The 23,578-nt window shown below is 43.1% G+C and overlaps 2 protein-coding genes across 3 annotated transcripts in view; one reads left to right on the top strand and one right to left on the bottom strand.

Annotated features, from left to right (window-relative positions):
* The window catches only part of MEGF10 (multiple EGF like domains 10), a 368,384-nt gene extending 346,798 nt beyond the window's left edge, over positions 1-21,586 (bottom strand). Inside the window, exons 1-3 of the mRNA XM_067731618.1 lie at positions 21,519-21,586; positions 14,062-14,146; positions 12,985-13,071 (exon numbers count right to left, since the gene is read on the bottom strand). The gene's annotated coding sequence lies outside the window, so the exon portion shown is untranslated. The remainder of the gene's footprint in view (positions 1-12,984; positions 13,072-14,061; positions 14,147-21,518) is intronic.
* Positions 21,587-21,758: 172 nt separating this feature from the next.
* Positions 21,759-23,578, top strand: part of MARCHF3 (membrane associated ring-CH-type finger 3) — a 147,219-nt gene continuing 145,399 nt past the window's right edge. For both annotated transcript variants that reach the window (XM_067731612.1, XM_067731613.1), the window contains exon 1: positions 21,759-21,992. The gene's annotated coding sequence lies outside the window, so the exon portion shown is untranslated. The remainder of the gene's footprint in view (positions 21,993-23,578) is intronic.

Genomic DNA, 23,578 nt, shown 5'->3' with positions numbered 1-23,578 from the left:
CTTCCTTCCATGTTGTGAACTGCCAACAAGCCAAGAAACTGTGGGCAACCTCTAGGAGCTGAGAGTAGTTCCTGGCCAACAGCCAGCAGGAAAATGGAGACCTCAGTCCTACAGCTTCAAGGAGATGAATCCTGTCAACAATTAGTGATCCTAGAAGAGAACCATGAAACCCAGGTGAGAATCACAGCCCTGGCTTACATCTTGGGTTCAGCACAGTGGGAATTTGATCAGAGAATCCAGCCACACCACGCCTAGACATCTGATCTGCAGACTCCATGAGATAATAAATGTGTGTTATTTCAAGCTGCTAAGTTTATGGTAATTTTTTACACAGCATAGAAAACTAATAGAAGTCCCTACAACACTGAAGGTGGTGAGAGTATAAAAATGAATAAGGCACAGTCTTTGTCTTAGAGACACTCACTGTCTTGGGCAGCGGAGAGAGGAAAGTTAATAAAGCACTACAACATAGTGCTGTGAGAGCTGGAGCTGAGACATGTAAAAAATGGTACAGCAGCCAGATGAGGAAAGTGGCAGGAAGGCATCATAGAAAATTAGACTTAAATTAGGTGAAAAATAAAAGAGTGTGGAAGGGAATGGCATATTTAGAAAATGTCGGGTGGCTTTGTGTAGCTGGAGTGAAGGTGAGGGGAGTGAAGAACATGAGACTGATAAGAAAGATAGGGGTTCACGTTGTGAAGGACCTCAGGTAAGGTGGTTTTTTTCCCTGCAGCAGTATCCTCCCTTATTTTCTGCCCTCATCCAGAGTCAGCCCTTCTGTCTCCTGATTCCTCAGAGGTATCTGGCCTCTCTATTCTAGCCTTTCTCAGTCTTTCTAGTCCTCAAGCCTGCTAAGCTCAGAAGTCCCCCAGTAGCCCTTCAGGACATTCACATCTTCAATACAATCAGGAGTGAGAGGGCCATAGACAAGATCGCCCTCTTATGTATCTTGGCACTGTGTGTTCCTTTCTTCCTGCTCCAGACAGCTTGAAAGCTACGTGGGCTGTGTCCTAGGATTGTTGATCAGAGAGTTTCAGGGTCTGCTGAGCTAAGGAGGAGAGAATCCATTGGTTCCCTTCAGAAATCAGGGCTGGCCAGAGACGCTGTAGGTTTGTTTTTTGGAGCAATTCTTGCTTGAGTATAGCCATGTGGTCATAGGTGTGTAGGATGTACACAGACTTCATCCAAACAACACATTTCTGACATTAGAATTTCAAACAAGCAAACAAAAATCCTCCACAAACTTAACAGGGTGTTAAAACTAAAGTGTTGGCTGAGGCACCAAGACACACAAGGTGCTACGTTCCAAAGGAAATACTAGATCACATAAGGACTGCTGGATATTTGGAGGATTTTTTAAGAGAAAAATGTGCTCTCACCTCCCACCAAAGTAAAAGCTTGAGGTCATGTAATGTCAAGAAAAAGGGACATGAGTGGAACTCATCAGAAAGCCTAATGTATGTCTCTGGGTAGGAAGAACCTGGTGGTTTAGCTCCCTTCTGGAAAATCATGTGAAAGAAGAGCTTGCAAGCACTTCTGGTGCAGAGCGAAGGAGGGAGTCTGCTGCCCTGAGTTTGTCCAAGGAAGAAGGGAAGAAAGGGAGTGTGTGTGTATCTTCATGGATTGATGTGTGCCAAACGGGAGAGAGGACTGGCTGGGGAGAGCCTTGGGTGCGGGCAGGCCTCGGAAGAGGTGAAGCAGAGCAAGACTGGCTCCTCGGGGTTGAGGAAGTAGGCGGCTGCTCAAATGGAGAGCGCATTTGCCTGAATCAAGGAAATGGCAAGTGAGACAACACCAGCTATGAGTGCAATCTCCAAAGAACCTGCAAAAGTCTCTGTGAAATGTGGTCTGCTTTAAATATTTCTCAGACCCAGAAAGCTGGAGGCCATCTTACAACTTCATCACTCAAGGGACCACACTCCTGCCCCTCCCTGCTTCTCCCACCTTGCCCCACCCCAGCCCCAGAAGGATCTTCCTCCTGCCAGGAGCAAGAAGAGAAAGACCTTCCCCTTCCACAGCTGCCCACCTGCAAGTGGCTTCTCACTGGGATAAGGGTAAGACTTAATTTTCAACCAAGTTCCACATTGTATAACACGGGAATAGATGCACTAAACAGTATTTAGAGTGACCAAGGACTTTCTGTTGCCTAAGAATGCTCGAAACTGTCCTAACACTACCTAGTTTTTATTTTATCCTAGACAGAGTGAGAAACTCCCCAGTGAATACATTTTATAGGGATAGTGGGAGACATAAATAAAAATGCTTCCTAATTGTATTCCATATTCAGAGCATTGATTACATGTGCCCAATGTTTTTTACCTAAAGATCTTCAATGAATTTAATTATTCTTATTTGAGAGAGGAATGTGGTCATGTGACTAAGAATCCTGGAGACTTTCAGTAATCCATCTGGTCCCAACAGCTGGCAAACGGAAAGGCAGCTATCTAGAAACATGTCATCTAAAAAGATGGTGTGATTATCCCACTGTTGATAAGCATCAGACAATGTTATGTCACTTATAGTCATTTTCCTATGATATTTGTAGCAGCAATTACTTTTCCTTTCTAAAATTATGTTTAGGGATTGATTTGTTTTTAAATAAAGACTGATTTTGACACAAGAAGCTCATAATATTCTCCCAGTCTCAAAGGAAATAGTGATATAACCTCTTTTTTTCCTAAGCTAATGCTTTAAAAAGAAGTGGTATTAACATTGAGTTTGGGACTGCATATTGCTGCTCTTGATTACAGTGCTGCTTTCTTCCAGATGTCTCATCATAACATCATAAGGGCTTACCGGAACACATAACTCTTTGGCCAATTTATTGAAGGAAGCAAGGGTTCACTCAGATGAGGGTTATTTTGTTTGTTTGCTTATAATAATGCAGAGACTCATAGAAACCTGACAATAGGAATCACAGTAGGGCCAGGCCTCAGGAAATACTCTTAGAGAGCCACAGAAGGGATGCAATGTACAACGCAATAAATATAATGAACACTGCTGTATGTTACGTATGAAAGTTGTTAAGGCAGTAAATCCTAAGAGTTCTCATCACAAGGAAAAATTTTTTTTTTCCTTTTATTTTGTATCTATATGAGAAGATAGATGTTCAACAAAACTTACTGTGGTAATCATTTCATGATGTATGTAAGTCAAATCATTATGCTGTACACCTTTAACATTCAGTCCTATATGTCAACTATATCTCAATAAAACTTGAAAAATAAAGCATTGGATTAATATGAATTTTTAAAATTCTATTAAATATAAATGGTAAATTTTTTTAAAAAAAGAACCACAGAAACTGAGGCAGCACCCTACTCACAGTGCCTCAGCTTCTTTCTTTTCCTGTTCTCATCTTGCTCACCGTCTCCCCTCCTTACTCACAGTATCTGCTTTCTTATAACCGCAGCTTGCTCATGCCCGCCATTCCTGCTGACCCTTCTGTTCAGCAATACAGTGATCCTAGTCTCTCAACTTCTCTATTCTGAAACTCCAAAAGAGGAATTTTACTCAACTTATATTTTACAACCAGCCACCCAAATCATATGTTGGCTGATCAAGCCCATAGAAAGAGCCACCCTTGGATCAGGCACCCATCCCTGGCCCAATCAGCTATGGCGACCAAGCTCATGTGGTATGCAAATCATAGTCACTGCCCACTCAGCAGAGCCTGAGAGCATGGCTAGCAATGATCAGCAGCTCTGGTACACATCCCAAAAGTTTAACAGCATGTCATTCTACCATATTCAAGAGAAGTCAAGAGTTTGGTAAATTCATCACTCCTACTCATGGGAGTGATAAGGATTTGAACCAGGGCGATGGGAGTTATACAGAAAGAGATATTTAGGAGTCAGGTTGACAAAACTTCATGACTGACTGGAGGGGGTAGGGGAAGAGTGAGTAGAGAGAAAGCATGAAGTCTGGGATGGCTCCCAGTCTTCTTGCTATGGCTATTGAGTAAATCTTGGCACTTCCCATTCCCTGGGAGTATAAGAGGAAGGTGAGGTTAGTTTTTGGTTGTATTTGGATCTAGATGGGAAAGGTGGGCTGTGCTTGTGAGACATCCAGGTAAAGATTAAAGCTGGAAGTTCAAATCAGAGGTCTGGGCTTGAGGTACAGATTTGAGAGACCCCAGAATATGGTAGGAGCAGCATTTACCTGGCAGATGAGAAGAAAAGCAGACTAGGACCAAGTCCTGAAGGGAATACCAATCTTGACTGCATGGGAAGAGGAAGGGCCACTGAAGGAAAATAATAATGAAAGGTGATAGACCTAGAAGTGGGAAAGTTCATTCAATTTGTATTATCCAATTTCTTTCATTATTTGATAGTAGTAGGGACTATTCTAAGCTCTGCGGATAGAGCTTAGAAACAAGATAACCTAGGACTCTACTCAGGGGCTTGCATTCTAGAGGGAGAGACAGACAATAAAAATATCGCAACAAGAATAACAAAATAAAATAACCTATATCTTGAGGTCAGAGGAGGAGCTTTTCCCAGAGTAACTGACAGTATCAAATGTCAATCCAGCTAGGATGGGGACTGAAAAGAAGATACTGGATTTGAAAATTAGGAAATCAATGCTGTGGTAGGTTGAATAATGCCCCCCCCCCAAATATCCAGTACCTAATCCCTGGAACCTGTTAATGTAATATGGAAAAGGGACTTTGCAGATGCAATTAAGTTAAGAATCTTGAGATAAGGAAATTATTGTGGATTATCCAGATGAGTTCTAAATGAACCACAAGTGTGCTTATAAAAGGGAGAAAGAGAGGGATTTGACTACAGAGAGGAAACAGGAAATGTGCCAATGGAAGCAAGAGGTTGGAGTGATGCATGAAAGGGGCCCTGAGCCAAGGAATGCAAGTGGCCTACAGAAGCTAGAAAAGGCAAAGAAACAGATTCTTCCCTAGAGACTTCAGAAGGGGTAAACCCTGCCAACATCTTGACTTTAGCCCAGTGAAACTGCTCTCAGATTTCTGGCCAACAGAACTGTCGCAGAATAAACTTGTGTAGTTTTAAGCCACCAAGTGTGTGGTAATTTGTTTCAGCAGCAATAGGAAACTAATACAACAGGTAACTTGACCTTATTGAGAACAATTTTGGTGGGGAGAGGGAAGAAGACGTAGACAAAGAAAATTGCATGTGGATGATGAGTGAGAGGTTCAGAAGAGATGGCAGAGTACGTATCTTCCAGGAAGTTTTCAAACATACCTCAATTGACCCTCTAAGAAAAAGCATCAGAGAAGAGCTGAAGACCTGATTAATTGATGAGCTCAAATCCCCAAAATGGTAAGCAACGATGGGCAAGTACCATAACCTTCAATCTATCTTAGAAGAGCTAAGCAACTGGGCAGCAGAGTTCAGGGGCTTCCAGAGCAACCCTTACAGTGGAGAGTAAACCACGGCAATCCATTCTAGTCTGCAGACATGCACCAGACCCAAGACTCTTGCTCACCACAGAGACCAGAATACTTTGATACTGTGAGCCAAAGTCCTGCATCTGGCACAGATCTTATATCTCTCTACCAACACAGAAACCCATGTCAAACCACTGAGGTAGAGCCAACAGAGAATGGCCTCATCTGGCCAGTCTTTAATTTAGGCACTGATGTTTCACATTTTACCTCCCCTTTCAGGTTCAAAAAGAATGACCACCAAAGCCACAGTACTTCTGAATTCTAAAGCCTAGAGCATAGAGCTTTGGAAAAAGGGCGAAATATTAAAATCATACAAAAGATGTAGAACAACTCATAGGAGCAGTGCCAACCTATAGATTACACATAATAAGAAGAATCCAGCCATAGGCATCCCTTCCTCATGCCAAAATGTTATATTTGAACAATTCTTGATGGAAAGTTTTCTACCCTCAGAAACAGGGTACACAGCATATTAAGAAGAACTTTTCTTAATGATTCAGAAACATGAAGAAGTAGAAAGGATACAAGTTAAAGGCAAGTTCAGCCTAAGGTCTCATTGTGCTACTCACAATGTACCAGTGTGACTCAACTCCCCTGAGAAACACTGATGGCCTTACTGCAGCATTGCATTGTACAAAACCCCAGCAGTGATCCCACGTCCTCCCAACAAGGTCAGTCCATGCTCTGCCCACCAAAGCAGGAGAGAGAGAGAAACAAATCATTAAAAAACACTTTTCTCAAAACTGGGTTAAAGCATACGATTGCATCATGGGACTAGGTTAACTATCAGTTGGTAAACTCCCTTACTCGGGACAACTTATTCCTTGACCAGGTAAGGAAGGTGTTATTGTATGTTCTTTGTCAGGAACTTAATGTCAAGACAAGAAAAATGGGCATCTATTTATAATCTGGGTAATAAAGAGGCATTAGAAATTGGGGAAGAACTGCCAGAGGAGCTAAGATTCAGGAATTAACTCCACCTGTCCCTACATTTTCTTTGTAAAGTTATCTTCAAAGTAAGGCCAGCAACACTCTTTTAAGGTTGAGGGAGATTAAGACATTAGGAAACCACAGTTTGTGGTATTTACTCCCATTGTGATTGCTGACTTCTAGTATCAGCGTTTTGTTCTGCGTGACAGCTCCCGTCTTGCAAACTAGCAAGATTCCTGAATGTGGCAAGGATCCTGCTCTGTGAAGCATTTTCAAGTTAGAGTTTTTTAGCAATGTCATATTTCTCTAAGCCAGTAATAAAGGTTGAGAGGGCAAAGGATGCCATTGAGTTCTCACCTAATAGCACAAAACAACCTCCTAGCTGGCAGGTGCAGACTGTACATCCAGGGTGATCATGACCTTTGAGTTACAAAGTATTTTTTTAAATCTCTTTACCTTACCAAATAACTTCAAAAGATAAAACGCAATTTAGAGATTAGCCCCCACTTGTACTCTATTCATTTAAAGTGGTGTTTTCTATTTGTGTATATTGTGACTACATGGAAAATACAATATTTCATTTCTTGATATTTTTTATAGCCTGTACACAAAGTGAGGTCAAAAGGATGCCTTCAAGAGAAATAAAGGACACTACAATCACTCCAAGTAAATTTTCCAGGAGGAGGAAGGAAGAGTGGAATAGATGATTACAAATACTTAGAAAGAAGCATGACTTTGCTAATGGTGCAGAGCCTACAATTATGTACAATTCCCTACTTAGACTTTTTAGTTGTGCTGAACATAGAAAAAAGCTAAATGACGGGGAGGAGAAAAAAAGAAAGGGGGAAATTTAAGCATTCAATGTAAGGCGTTCATTTAAATGGAGACAGCACCTCACCATAAGGGGGCAGTTAAGAGTCTGATAATCCTGCTGGTATCCTATCGTCAAATCATTTTTTTTAAACCATGAATTTGGGATCCTTAAAAGTCTTCTGTATTATTCTGAAGTCAAGAATGGTTCCTCCTGCTCACAAAACATGATCACTTTTCACTGATATTTTTTAATGCTCCGACTGGTTTTGCATATGTGGAAAAGATAAATCTTCAAATCTTGGAAATAAATCTTCTTCCTCCCTGCCAAATCCATAATATGATCCTACTCTATCACTGACAGCAGCATCAGATAAGTAGACCTGCCTTGCTTGGTTAGAAGTGTGCTGTGATTTTCAGCAAGAACAAGACTGTAGTTAGAGACCCAGACTGAGACACATTCAGAGCACATTACAAATTCTTTTTGGTTCTATCCTGGAGGTATCCCCTGAAGCCCCAGTTTGACTGTGTGACTCAGTCATAGCTGATGTCCTCCCAAATCGGGTGTCTCAGTGAGGGAAGAGAGGAAGCCTTTGGGACTTGGGCTTCAGCAGGTGACATTAAGATTCAAGACCAGATGACTGCCTCTTTAGATTCCTGAGGTCTTCTCCACCCCTCAAACTGGAGACGAGTTTACACCAGAATCGGTGCACTGGGGGAGAGGGAGGCAAATCTGAAGACTTAAAACGAGCAAACCGCAGAATCACTCAGAGGCATCAGAAAATGTAGTCTGAGATTCTACAACAGCCCAGACTTTTTTTCCTTGTTCCTTTTCATCATTTATAAGTAAAATGTGGAACAAGCAATAGGAAATAATAGTTACACTACCTAGAGTTATATCGCGTTTTCTATGTTCCCCAACTTTTATTTTTTTATATATATATTTTTTACTTTTTCCTTTCAGAAATCCTGGGATATAAATAGGGCCACAATTGTTATCCTTATTTTTGAGATGAGAACAGTGAGGCCCAGAAAGGGGAAGTGGCCTCCATCAGGTCATGCAGTGAGTAAAAGGCATCCCAAGGAAGAATACCCAGTTCTGCTCTCATTTAATCCAGAAAATTTACCCTACTGGCTTTAAGCGTCCCTTTCCTCCTTTTCCCTTTGGTGGTTCTCTTTTGAACATGATCCCTCACCAACTGTGGAGTGAAGATGGATCCCTGTTCAGGGTTGCAGAGAACTGTTGTTTAAAGGTTCCCCAAGGGGCCTGTTTCCATTGCTTACCTACAAAGCCAAAGTTTGAATGTACATTCCTTCATCAAAAAATCTACAAACAATAAATGCGGGAGAGGGTGTGGAGAAAAGGGAACCCTCTTGCACTGTTGGTGGGAATGTAAATTGATACAGCCACTATGGAAAACAGCACGGAGGTTCCTTAAAAAACTAAAAATAGAACTACCATATGATCCAGCAATCCCACTACTGGGCATACACCCTGAGAAAACCATAATTCAAAAAGAGACATGCACCACAATGCTCATTGGAGCATTGCAGTGATAGAAGTCCCTTAGAGGTATCTTCTAGGATTCCTCCCACCCGATACTGCTGTAATTAGCTCTGCTAACAATTGCGATTGAACACAGCTAGTTGTAGTCATTGTTCACCGACAGGCACAGATATGAGCCACATGTTAGCAAGTGGTGTTCTAAACGGTGTTCCAGGCTTGGTTTAACTCATGTAAGGCACTTATTGGAAATGCTGTTCCCAAACTCGGCTAGCTGCAGGCAGTGTCATGGCAACACCTTCCACAGCCCCCAGAGATGGCCATAACAGATCCCCAGTGAGTGTAACGCCATGCAATGAGAGAGACTTGGTCTATTTTGACCTTGCCCAGGAACTGGCTGCCCCTCCTTCAGATGGAAAACATAGGTGTGGCCCTGCACGATTATGAGAAAAAGCAGTCTTCGTCTTCCTGATCCTTAAGACTCCCACAGTTTCAGATCTTCCCTATAAGAACACTTGTAAGGGAAAGTTACAATGTGTGGTACATTCAGCCTATGCTTTTCAGAGGCTGTGCTCTTATTAGAAGCAAAACAAAATGCTGCTTACTAACACCTGCCCGTGAGGACCGAGCCAAGAGGCAACGTGGGTGTTGGAAGGAAGGTGTTGCCCTGGCAGTAAAATCAAGTTGCTCACACCAAAGGAAGTGTTTCTAGGGAAGCTATCTGAGCAAGAGGTAAATACTTAGTCATCCAACAGGCCATAAATAACTGCTTCACCTCCAACAAGTGGAGGTCTGATTCCAAAGAGCTCACAAAATGGAGTGATAGCATTTCTATTCATTCCACCCTTTATTCACAATATACATTCCTTCATCAAAAAATCTACAAACAATAAATGCAGGAGAGGGTGTGTTGAAAAGGGAACCCTCTTGCACTGTTGGTGGGAATGTAAATTGATACAGCCACTATGGAGAACAGCATGGAGGTTCCTTAAATAACTAAAAATAGAATTACCATATGATCCAGCAATCCCACTCCTGGACATATGTCCTGAGAAAACCATAATTCAAAAAGAGATATGCACCACAATGCTCATTGCAGCACTATTTACAATAGCCAGGACATGGAAGCAACCTAAGTGTCCATCAACAGATGAATGGATAAAGAAGATGTGGCACATATATACAATGGACTATTACTCAGCCATAAAAAGAAATGAAACTGAGTTATTTGCAGTGAGGTGGATGGACCTACAGAGTCTGTCATACAGAGTGAAGTCAGAAAGAGAAAAACAAATACCGTATGCTAACACATATATATGGAATCTAAAAAAAAAATGGTTCTGATGAACCTAGGGGCAGGACAGGAATAAAGATGCAGATGTAGAGAATGGACTTGAGGACACGGGGAGGGGGAAGGGTAAGCTGGGACGAAGTGAGAGAGTGGCATGGACATATATACACAACCAAATGTAAAATAGATAGCTAGTGGGAAGCAGCCGCATAGCACAGGGAGATCAGCTCGGTGCTTTGTGACCACTTAGAGGGGTGGGATAGGGAGGGTGGGAGGGAGACGCAAGAGGGAGGGGATATGGGGATGTATGTATACGTATAGGTGATTCACTTTGTTATACAGCAGAAACTAACACACATTGTAAAGCAATTATACTCCAATAAAGATGTAAAAAAAAAAGAAATTAAGATTCTCTGTAATCAAATCCTTGTTGACAAGGTGTTAAAAAGCTATAATTTGGCTGCTTGCTGTTATTTCAACAATAGTTTTTACATTATGATTCTAAATAACTTAACAAAAAAGGACCCAGCCTTTCTGTGGTCTAAAATACCCTGCTGTATATATCCTGTGCCTTCTCACCTACTCCTCAGTTCACAAAATTTTATGATTCTACTTCTTAAATGTTTTCTCAAATCTGTCCTTGTTCCAGTGCTCACTGCTGCTGTCATAGTTGAGGGCTCCATCATGTCTTGCCTATACACTACACTAGCCTAGTCTCCTAAATGGTCTCCCCTGCTCACTGCCCTCCCACCCCATCCCCCATCGACCTCATCACCACCTCCAATTATCCTTCCAAATCACAGCCCTAATCAAACCACTCACAAACCTATCATGGCTCTACAAAAATGAAAACCAAACTGCAGAACTTAGTATGGCAGTAAAAGCTCTGCACCTAGCCCCCATCTCCTGTACCCTTCACGTATCCTAAACTTCATCTTCTCCAGATAACTTGCCCTTGCATGAAAGCATCATCACTTTGACTACATATTTGAGCATGCCTTCCTTCTTTACAAAAATGACCCTTTTTGACTTAGCTCAAATGCCATTTCCTCCAGGAAATTTTCCACCACTTTCTTCCAGTACATACTAATTAATCACTCTTTTCACCAAGTTCATATAGCACACACATATAAAGTGTGTATATGTATATATATATACTGAGATATGATTCACATACCATACAACTCACCCATTTAAAGTATATGATTTAATCATCTTTTAGAATAGTCACAGAGTTGTGCAACTATCACCACAATTTTAAAACATTTTAATCACCCCCAAAAGAAACCCTGTACCCAATAACGGTTCCTCCCCATCTCCTCCCCCAGCCCAACTCCCCAGCCCTAGGCAACCACTAATCTATTTTCTATTTTCTATCTCTATAGATTTGCCTATTCAGGACATTTTATATAAATGGAATCATATAATATGTGGTTCTTTCTGACTGGCTTCTTTCATTTAGCATAATTTTTTCAAAATTTATCCATGTTGTAGCATGTATCAGTACTTCATTCCATTTTATTGTTGAATAATAGTTTGTTGTATAGATATACCACATTTTATTTATCCATTTATCAACTGATGGACATTTGGGTTGTTTCAACTTTTTAGCGATTATGAATAATGTCTCATATACACTTTGATTATCACTTAATATGTGCAGCTTAGTATTATAGGGTTTTGGTTTTTTTGGCCTATGTCTGGTTCTATCACTTGATTATAAACTCCTCGTGGACCAAAACCATTATTTTACTCTGCAATCTCCACATAGCAAGTATTAAATAAGTGTTTGAAAAATGGATGAAAAGGCAGATACTATAGGTTCTTAGTATGCTGATTATCATACGAGGTACTCAGAATAAAAACATTAGGGTGGACCCAATAATAATCCCAGAGTGGACCCGGTAAGTTTACCCAGTAAATTATAACATTCAAACAATGTTAGTTCTTAAATAAACTTTCATCTCTGCATTACTTCCTGGAATTCCACACATGTATTCCACAGTTGATTATTTCATGGAGGTAGTTCTTTTGCTAATAATAGTTGTTAACTGGTGGGCAGAACCTGGGAGATACCAGACCTTTTCTCCTAAATTGACTCCACGATGTCTTATTGTTGCTTGACTGAGGTTATGATTCTAATCTACAGTAGTGGCTCCCAACCTTGGCTGAGCATCAGAATCCCCTCCCTGGAGCTCTTTCAAGATACACATTATCTGGGTCCCACTTCCCAGATTATGATTCTGTACTTTGGGTAGGGGCCCAGGTGCTCACATGTTCTTAAGGCTATAATGATGTCTCTGATACACAGCCAGGTTCAAGAATTCCTATTTCAAAAGTTGCTCTGAGGTTAAAAAGAATTAATTTTATAGAGCATGTATGAGCACTTTACTCCTGGACTGTATTTTACTCATCATGGGATCATGCCCATTAATACTACCTAACATTTATAAGGCACTTTTATTTGGAAAGAGCTTTGAAGTCATCTTTTATTAGCTAGGCTTGCATGCTGGGTGACCTTGTACAAATCACATAATCCCTTAGTATCTTAAATTTCCTCAAATGTGAACTGTAGGCGGTAATACTGACCCACCCTCAAGGGGTACTGTGGAGACTAATCGGGGACTATAAGGCACTCAGCAAACATAAAAATGTTACATGCATGCTTATTAGATATGAAGTCCTAGTCACAGCCTTTAAAATGAGACAAATACCAAAATAAACTCTTAAACAAGACTTCTGCAACCTTCATTGTCAACTGAAACATCCTTTCCCAGCACTAAAGTACAGCAATTCTCTTTCCACTAAGACTAGTAAGCAGAAATAATCTGCAGTCACAAAGAAAGAGCTAATGATAGCAGCAAATAAATATATAAAACAGTCCTGAAATATAGTTTGTTAACCTTCTCATTTATCATTCATAATGCAATTAAAGATTATATCTATAAATACACTCTTCTGAAAAATATTCTTAGAAAACATTTGGGCATGTTCACACAAGTCTTTAAGCTGCTGCTGCATACTCACTGTTGATGTTAAGCTTGAAGCTGTTTCCAACATTGCTGATGGTTTTTAATGTGGTTATATTTAGCCTCCCCTGTCTCCCTCACGTGGCTGGAAGAATATATGGTCAAAATGAGACTTTGAGACCTATCTCAAGTTGGGGGTAGGTAAAAATGGGGAGGCAGAGGAACAGTCTCCAGCCTTGGAATCAGAGACAAATCTCATAAGCATGATGACCCACAACTAAGGACTCATTTGCACTATATTTTCAGCTTCTTGGAAAAGGTCAGAAAACAGACATGGTTTTTCTTTTTTTTCTATTTTGCTTTGAAAGGGCCACAAAAATTTCAAGGGCCAGGTCCAATTACATATTCCAGTTCCTTTACAATTGAATAGTTCCTGTGACTCTGAATGTGAATTAGTGCCCTCATGCCCACCACAGCTGATTTGAGCCAGGAATCCCAAGCAAGCATGAACTTTCTGGGGCCACTTGACATTGACCATGCTCTTTCCTCCTTGGGCCTCTGAGGGTTTTGGTTTTATTCCCAAGGGAAGTTGTCTCCTTTGATTAAGCTCAGGACCTGCTAACAATTAAATTTATTGAGTACTTATATCTGTGGATAATACTGTAATGCTTATTGTGGAGGCTACCAAGAGTTCCTTGATAGGCTTACAGGGTTGCTATAACTCAAGACCTTGGGTCCTTGAGTCAGGACAAGACCAACAACCTCCCCACAGAAACTCCTAGGGTTTGGTCAGCTGACATACTTGTTCCTTGGGGACTCCTAGACTGGCCTTTGGCAGACATCAAGTTGAAATGTCATTTAACTTCTCACACAACATTTTCCTACCTGCGATATCCCATTAGCCCTCTGTGAGAATTCAGAAGCTCCTGTGTAAAGAGCCTCCATACAGGAAGCCTATTGGTTGGGGAAATTATCTATTTTGCATAGTTATTATTTTTTAAATAAGGTTAATTCCAGCATGTTTCTACCTCAATAATCTTTGAGAGTCTCGGCATTTTTGCTGAACATCTTAAGGGGAGAAAGAGCCATGTAGGCTTCATTTCAATGGTTAGGAGAAATTAATGCTAATACATGCCTTCAATGGGATTCACTTGGTACTCTGAACACTTTCTTCCATCAATACGGAGAATCCCCAGAAGTACCCATGGTAGATTTTTCTTCTGTAAAGAGATGTAAAAGGTTACAATAAGTTGTCTGATTTCCTGTGAGTCTTTCAAAGTCCTGTTTTCTCCATATCTCAAGGTAAGGATGCCAGCTTTGCAGATCTAGAAGTCACAATATTATGAATTAGTTTCATCACTTTCCTCAGTGAAACACAGGTCACCACGTCTCAGCCCATTGCTTTACTTGAAATCAGAGGGAAAAGTCATGCATTTTAAGACAGGAGAAATCAGATACAATTTTCTGGTCTAGTGCTTGTTTCCCATATCTTTCACAGGAGATCCTTAAGATCTTAAGATCTGAGATGAAATTTAATCATCCTTACCTATTAACTGTACTTTCTTTCAACTTCTTAAAACACACACACACATACACACAAACAAACAAACATGGAGAAACACTCAACCATTTACTCATGAATCTATGGCTTGGGTCATAAAACACAATCTGGGCAAAGCCAAACAAGGCACTAGAGGGTCGAGAGATAGGAGAATGTTGTGTATTGCATCTAGAATTTTTAAATGCCCCATTTTGGTGGTTCCCACTTGTCTTCATGCAGAAAGTCAAAACTGGCCTGTCATTTGTGGTAGATATTTACCCTGGAGGAAGACTTCCCTGACTGATCATGGATAGGCATTTTCAAAGAAAACTCTTCCACAAAACCAGATTGAGATAAAAAGCACCCTTGTTAACAGACGTTAAATTTTTATGTCACCTAAACATTCACCCACCTCCTTAGAGCATCTCTTTATTCCTTTACAGAAAGATTTAAGTAAGCAATCTTTTTCCTTGCTAAATATTTTTGGGTTAACAGTAATGCTTCTCTCACTTGTATTTTAGTCCTGATGATTAAACAGTAAAAATGCTAATTAGTAGCCTGTATCTGGAGAGAAAAAGCTATTTCTTGATGGGCAAAATTCAAGCTGAGATGGAGACCTCACAGGGCACTAAGATAAACAGGTTAGGTTACATGCTAAGGGGAAGGGATGAGGGATAGAATTGACCAACTCCAGAAAGAGATTCTGGTTTAGTGGAAACACTAAGCTGAGGTCAGAATGTATTAAAGATACTCACAAGACTAAAGTTATAAAAATGCAGACATTTATTGTTAATTGTAGGGCAGAGAGAATAGGGGGAAATAACTTATGTCTTTCTTTTTAACTTGGAGCTGACTTTAGATATGGAATAACTTACATGTTAAGAAATTAGATTTATTTCTAGCCTGTTTACTTTCTGTTTCTGGAAAGACAATGGCTAGAGTGAGGGGCATATTATTAGATGGGCATCCTGAGTACACTGTCCGGAATTTGCACTCATTCTCCTCATAAGTACATATCATGAGGAAGTGAAGAGTGCTCCTTTGGAATTCCTCATCTGTCAGTTATTACCTACATGATCGTTTTTTCATCCAGTTAAGGAGGGAAAAATAACATATATCTTGTTGGAATGCTGTGAAGTTTAGAAAAGCTGATGCATGGGAAAATACCTGGAAACTAAGCATATAATAATAGCACTCAGTACAAGTTAGAATAATGAGTGAATGGGAGAAGTCAGAAATGAGTCCAGTGCCCATTGCCCACAGGCTAAAATCTATATATTTAGCTGGGAATTCAGTGCCCTGGAAAATCTGCTCTTTTCCACTCTCCAGCCCTTTTTCCTCAACTGCCCTGCTTCAGTCAAACATTCTCTAATACATGTTGAATTTGCCCATCTTTGTGTCTCTGTGTCATTCCCACCACCCTCAGCCTCTATTTGCCAAAATTCTACCCATCTCTCAAGGGTCTCAAATCCCACTGTCTCTAGGAATCTTAGGGGACTCACCCTCTCCTCCTCTAAACCCTGTCTAGATCACTCTGGAAGACATAATCCACCAACCACTTATTGTCCCAGCAGACTGCAAGCTCCTGCAACGCAGGGGCCTCGTATACAGTACCCACCTCTGTACACCACAGACCATGGTGCCTTGCCAAGAGTAGGTGCTGAATAGACTCATGATTGAATGAATGCATGATTTGTCACCCTGCCTCTGTTGTGCTCTTGGACAAAACACTTTGCCTCTTTCAGTCTCAGCTGCCTCAGCTGGGAACAGAGGATAACAGCACGGATGTACACCCCAGGTGTGCTGTGAAGAATAAATCCATGACTGAAAAGCAATTTGAAATGTAAAATGAAATGCTATATATAAATGTTACATAATCAAAATCATTTCCCTCTGTATTATGTTTTATTTGGCTTTATATCTTGGAATCCTTTGTGAGTTTCAGAATTTCACAGATGCAATACCATGCACATTAACACCTAAATTCTCTTGGGTAATAAATGATTGTGTGTGTTATAGTGCATGGCTACTTCTCCCTGGTGGACTTACACATGAATTTGTCATAATTTGGGGTATTCATAATAAGTAATGATAGAATTCATTTCTAAGGGATCATCCATTTTTTTCCTTCTTTGGCTAGCCAGTTATCATTCCAATATTATTGCCTCAAGGGAACTAACTTCCATTAAACCCAAACCCAGATGATGAGCACACTGTTTAGAAGCCCAAATCTTCTAGGAGCTTACAATCTAAGATCTGGAAATTGGTTTGAAGCACTTGTTTTCTATGGCCTTCTTTCTGCCAAACTCTGAATCCCTCATTTGCTTTGCTGTAATGTATGTGCTACCGAGTGCTCACTGTAGCCTGATTTTCTAGGTACCAGGAAAGGCTGTATTAGCCCACTCCACATGAAAGTAAGACAATGGTAGTTTTAAATGATATTTTCTTTCTTAGTATGTTCAAGGAAGAGGTTGCCTATAGAAAACTAAGATTTTTTGGAATATCTCCAGTACCTATAAAAAGAGAATTTTGACTTTTACTGCATAGCAGGATACTATTCCTGGAATAGTACTTCCACATAGATAGAAAGTGAGGAAGAGATGGCAGCAACATCATAAGGTAGTCGTGAGGATCAAGTGAATCATTAGATGAAAAGGCTCAGAACAGTGCAGAGCATAAAGTAATTGCTCAATTAATATTAGAGGTTATTATTACTGTAGAGGGCCCACTATCAGCCTGGCCCTGTGCTGAGAGTTTGAGACTCTTGTTTGAGATGCATAACAAGCCAGTAAGAAAAACCTTATCACCTCCACCCCCACTCCATCTGGCTCTGAGAAACTAAGGTACTTGTCCAAGGTCTCAAAGTTAGGAAGCAGTGGAAAGAAAATCCAACCCTTGGTCTATGGTATTTCCAGAACCCATATTCTTTGTCCTGTTTCTTAGTAGTCTTACTGTTCCTATTTTTTACTTAGGTTGGGAGTCCATTTTTCCTCCCTGAGCACATGAGCCTCCCTTCCCCAATGTCTAATTCCTCAGTGTTACTCATTTTGTTATGAGATTTTTAAATTAAGACTATTTTTCTATCTTCTGGTGTACTTCTGATCAGTCTGTCTAATTTTTATATCAGGCCATCTTCTCACGATCATTTTAGTCTTTTCATCAGACTTGTACTCACATAGTGGCATCCATTTTTAAGAAGTTTAATGTAGTTTTTCTTCTGGGGCATGTGTGAGGAAATCCCATGTTTCTGTGGAATAGAGGCTTCCCTTCCCCACCCATTTCTCTTATCATATTTTTTACTTAGTTGAGTCTGTAGCAATATAACTCTCATATGGAACAGTGGCATTTTCATTCAAATACGATAAGCTGTCATTGTTTTGTGCGTGGTATCACCCTGGCCACAGATATTGTGCCAGAGTACTCTCTTACAAAAATATCTCCTAGTTGTGGTGTACAAACTAACACCATACTTTAGTTTGCCAAAAACACCTACATGATATTTTGTAGTCTATATTACAATTAATATTTCAAAGTGCCTTATCATTAGTTATCTCTCCACTGTAGTTTCACAGGTGGGAAACTAAGGTATGGGGACTGTTAACGGCTTGCCCAAGGTCTCATAATGAACACAGAGCATAGCTGGTATTAGAATCTGCTACTTCTGACTGCATTTCTTTGCTCAACCTGTTCAAATTCTGAATAATTTTCCAAGCTGAATATATGTTAGGAGAGGTGGTAGACATGGGAAAGGGGGAAAATACTTTTCACTTAAGTAAAGCTTCTGAAACATTTGGTAATCAAAGAATAAGGATTGTAAGGGCGGTTTTCCCTCATTTCCATTCTTAGAATGAAAGGACAGTAATCCATTGAGATTAAAATGAACAGAAATTGTAAGTGTAAAAAGGAATTCTTCAGCCCCACCATTTTCCAGTTTCAACATCATTTTGTTCTCCATTTCAGCAGTTGGTACATTTACAGTGCTGTGTCACCATCATTATGGTGTCCGCCTTAAGCAGATAAACACAGTGGATTCTGCCACTGCTGTTTTACGACCAAGGAGGCAAGGGTGAACAGAGGTTAAGTGGCTGCCAGGAGCGCTCACCACAGCAGCCACTCAGATTAGAACCCACAGCTCCTATCAGTCACACCCTATTGAAATTTAGAAGGTCCCAAAATATTCTTTCAGTGTGAGAGGTGGATGACAGTGCCTGAAGGCAAATTTGCTCACCATCCACAAAGGGACCAGCCTTGCTTCCATGGTCCCACCTCAATCTTCTCATTCCCAAGCCATACCATAAACTTCCTCATTCCTTTGAGGGAAAGAACATTTCTTTTGGTGAAACTAAACAAGTGATTTCCAGGTCCAGATTTCCATGTTTTTTTGTTTGTCTAATACAGATAGGACCATAGTGAGTCCTTGTACAAGTAACAGGTCTAATTTTCCCTTGTAGAATATGGGGATGGCCCAAACTCAAGAGATCATTAGGGGGACTGGCAACAAATGGAGTAAGTCTGTGCCTGAGTGATAAGCTCCTGTCAAATACAATTACAACAGAACATGGTGTGGAAATATGAATTGTAATCTACAGTCTTCCAATGCCATCCATTCTATAAGGGAAAATGAGACCAGTTGCTTGTCCAGGAACCCATGACAGTAATGTCTGTATGAAACAAACAGAAAATCTTGGAAATTGGGACATGGAAGTCACTTGCTTAGTTGTAACTTATTTCCTAAAAAGAAACTTCCTATTTCCTTTTTTTTTTTAATTAATTAATTTATTTATTTTTGGCTGTGTTGGGTCTTTGTTGCTACGTGCGGGCTTTCTGTAGTTGCGGCGAGTGGGGGCTACTCTTCGTTGCGGTGCGCGGGCTTCTCATTGCGGTGGCTTCTCTTGTTGCGGAGCATGGCCTCTAGGCACATGGGCTCAGTAGTTGTGGCTCGCAGGCTCTAGAGTGCAGGCTCAGTAGTTGTGCCGCATGGGTTTAGTTGCTCCGTGGCATGTGGGATCTTCCTGGACCAGGGCTTGAACCCGTGTCTCCTGCATTGGCAGGCGGATTCTTAACCACTGAGCCACCAGGGAAGTCCCCTATTTCCTTTTTTCATCATTTAACATAAATACTACATCAAGTACAGTCAACAGCCAATGTTTGACTCCTATTACCAAGGTGATTTTTAAAATAATCATTAGCATATGTGAAAAACCTTCACAGGGTGTTAATATGGTAAACACTGTTGGCAAACTCCTTCTCCAGTCATATCCAGGAGTGGGAAAAAAAAATCCAAGGAAATACATTTTTCCTCTATCCCCCATCCCGTCTTCAGCATAGAGAGACTTAGTATATATTCCATTCATGTGGTCTACATCTAATTCCTTGTGGGCAAAGGCCATTCTCCCAGGCCACTCCACGGCATGCTAAGCAACTGTTGGAATTAGATGGAATGGTCTTCCTTGCCTGTACCAGTCGTTTGGTTCATTAGATGAGGAAAGGTTTAAATATGCACAATTTCTGCATCACTAATCAATCTTTCAGGGTCTAATAAGGACTGTCCAGACCCTGATTTTCTTGCCCACCTGACTGTCTGCTTTTCCCCATTGAGACAGGGAGCTGAGGTGACACAATTTGAAACTGACTCCAAGCCAGAGCTCACCTCAGAGATCCAGGCTTCCCTGCTAGAGGGGCCATTTCACTACTTTTCAGCCATGGGACTTTTGCCTTCCTTCTGCCAATGACCCTCATCAGAACCTGCTCATGAGAGGTGGGCTACCTATGACGCAGGTCCTTATGGGGGCCAGGCAGCCACTAAAATAACATCTGTGGAGGTCCATACTCCCTCGTATATGATAGTCTGAATAGTTACCCATACTGAGAGACTAAAACCTTTAGGATTTCTGGGATCTGAGGCAGACAATGGTCAGTGGTGTCAGGGCACCAGGCTTGACCCCTCGCCTGCCATGCACATCTTCATTTTACTAACATGGGTTGGGTGTCTACCTGTGGCAGGTGCAGTTCTAGGCACACAGAGACCGCTCCCACGCCCAGTCTACAGTCGAGGGCTTGCTAACATTCTAGGCCTCAGTCTGGAAAGCAACACCCAGCTCCGCTCTTTGACTCTTGATACCCCCAGCTCCCTATGTATGTGTGCTGCAGCCAAGGTAAGGGCTTAAACCCCGGCTGAAGAGCTGATCCGCCGACAAAACGAGCAGCAGCGACCGGAACGGCCAGGAAGGACAGAGCCCCCAAAGCCTTCCTTCGGGGCCACTCAGCCACGACTGACCCAGCGAGCTCAGGCTGCCCCCAGGCCCGCCACTACGGGGGTCTCTAAGCTAGGCCCAGGGGCTGCCGAAGTGGAGGGTGCGAGGGCGTGCAGAGTGCGACGGCCGGGGCTGGCTCTGCGGTGTTCCAGTCCGCGAAGACGGTCCTGGTCCGTCCGGCAGGCCCCAGGGACAGCGGCAGGGGGAGTCACCGCTGGGGATGCCATCCCGCCGGGCAGCCCGACCGTCCAGCGCCTGTGCCTCCCTTTCGCCCCCGGGCTCTGCGCAAGTGCCCGGGCGCCTTGAGTCGGGAAGGGAGCCTAGGCGTCTGGTAAGTCTCCGCTGCCGGTGGTGTGAAGGGCAGGGGTGAGGAGGGATGTGTCGCGAACCTTCCGAGGTTGCGGGCGGAACTGGAGTTTTGTTTCGGAGATAACCACCAGACCGCAATCAGAGCCTTTTCAGGGAGCCCGCAGCTCCCAGTTCCGGGCCCTGGCCTCCACTGGCGGCTGGGTGATCCGGCCCGGGACCCACCCTCTTTGGGTCTCAGTTTCCTCCGACTGCTGGGCCTCGTTTAGAGCCAAGTTCCGCACCATCTGAGGGCGCCAGGGGTGGGCGGTGTCGACCCAGTCTTGGCCCGCGCAGTGCTTGGGCTTCTTGCACCACAGCGCGCCGACATGCGGCGGCTCCGGGCCGCCCCAGACCCACATGGGCCCTCCGGGGCCGCCACTTCCCTTCCGAGGCGTCGGGGTCCCGCCGCAGCCGCCCCCACAGCGCCAGCCCAGAGCCCCGGTTCCTCACCTCAGCCAACTTCCCAGCCATGGGCGCGTCTCTCTGCCAGCCCTCGGCTGCCGGCGATTGGACGGCGGCGGCGGGGCGGAGCCGGGAGCTCGGCACCGCCCACGGCCGCCCCAGGCCCGGGCGCCATCCTGATTGGCTGTGGGATCCGCCAGGCACGCGTTGAAGAGCGCCCCGCCCATCGGGGCGGGCCCCTACCTGACCCCGCCCCTCATGCCCCGGCCCCGCCTCCCTTCGGAGCCCGGTTGCTTCAGCCCTGCTGTCCGTCTCATTCGCTGAGCAGGTCCGTGAATTGTAAGCGCGCTCCAGGCAGCTGTTGAGCCGGGGCGGCCGCCAGGTTTCTGCTCCCTCCGAGGTGCCTGCCGCAGCCAATGTGCCCCGGTGGGCTAGGGCGAGAGCTATCGCCGGTTCGGTGCAACTTGGGATTCAGGACCCGCAGCAGGGGCGTCGGTTTGCCATCTGGACTCGTCGACGAGGGTGAGTCGCCGCGCGCAAGGGGAGCGGCTCCTCTCGCGCTGTTCGGCAAATGGGGGACTGGACGCGTCCTGGCGCGCATCGATCTGTCCGTCCGAGCGTGTCGGCTATGGGGAGGTCAGGGCTGACGGGATTCACTCCTTGCCAGCACCCCCACTCCCGAACTTCTTGTTTCAAAGCGTCCCAACTCAGCCCGGGACGCGGCTCTGCGTTCGCAAGAACTTGGCATGTTGTAATTGCCATCATTAGGTGGGGTCCGGGGACGCGTCCCCTGGCCCTCTAGAGCGGCGACACGCGCGCTAGGGGCGGCCTTCGAGTCCAGTGGCGTGCAGACAGCAATTCCTAGATGGTTGAAGACGGGTTCCTGAAAAATTAACACGCGCCGGCGTCGGTGAGACGAGATAGTCCTGTGTATGTCTGATGCGTAGCCCGAGCCAGAGATCATCGGGCTCCGGGTGCATCTTTAGGGGTCAGAGAACTTTAGGACCAGTCGGGTTCCGTAGCAGGGGCTTCAGAGCTTTGCAATTATTGAAAGGAATTGACAGCGCGGATATTAAACTTTGTAATTACTTTTTATTAGCACTTGAATCCGCATCCCTCATGAGGTGCTCAGACCTCCATATCCACCTGCAAGGTGTGTCCAAAGGACTTCGTTAGGACCGGGGGTAACTGGTGACTGTCCCAGTGCAGGGAGGCCTCAGGGAATCCAAGAAGAGGCCGTGAAAACGACCACCAGGCTGGTCGGTTGGTGTTTGTTTGAGCACCTGTGTGTTTAAGTGATGAAGTTGTGACAGGAACTGACAGCAGAGGATACAAGGTTAAACCTGACACTTTATGTTTGTGACTCAGTCTGGGATAAATTTTTCTCTCTCTCTCTCATTGGTAAGGAGTAAAAGGAGCTGGTTTTTTTAGGGCAGTTACATACATGTAGTTTATATTATGTGTGGACTAAATAGAATTGAATGCAATATTTTCTTGTAATTCTTATTTGATGTGAATGAGAGCTTATTGAAAGTACTACGTAGAGACTTGGCAACAGAATTGGGGAATATTTTGATCTTTGAGGATGTATAAAAACATTGAGATATATAGCTATGCATGCATATGTAGATGTGCCTACATATGTGTGTACTTATATGTGTGTGTATAAAATTGATAAGCGAATGAAATAGAGATATGGAGGGGGAAACAGCCTTGAACTTCCTCTGGGTAAGGAGATGGACCCTCTGATCTGTGGGGTGTATGATGAGTGTGTGTATAAGCATGTTTGGATCTTCCTAGTCTGCCTGGGTCAGTGTATGTCCGTGAACTTTACGAGCATTCAGTTCAATACCACTCCAAGCAGATTCCCAGTTCCTGTTTTATAGCCCAGCAGCCGCCAGCCGGCCCATCTGTTAAAACATAACATGTACACTTCAGTGGGAGCACTAGGGTGGAACGTGGGTAGGGGGCAACCCTTAGTAGAAACAACATGCTATAAACAAAGCCTGCCTCTCAAGTCCATTTTCATTCAGAATTCAGTCTGAACGTGTGATTTTTGGTGAGGGAGAAAACGAGTGTTTGATTCTTCAGAAATGGCAAACTGTATT

This window comes from Pseudorca crassidens, chromosome 3 (assembly GCF_039906515.1).
Source record: "Pseudorca crassidens isolate mPseCra1 chromosome 3, mPseCra1.hap1, whole genome shotgun sequence".
Taxonomy (NCBI): domain Eukaryota; kingdom Metazoa; phylum Chordata; class Mammalia; order Artiodactyla; family Delphinidae; genus Pseudorca; species Pseudorca crassidens.
Note: the sequence above shows the minus strand (reverse complement) of the source record. Positions and strands in the feature narration are given on the sequence as shown.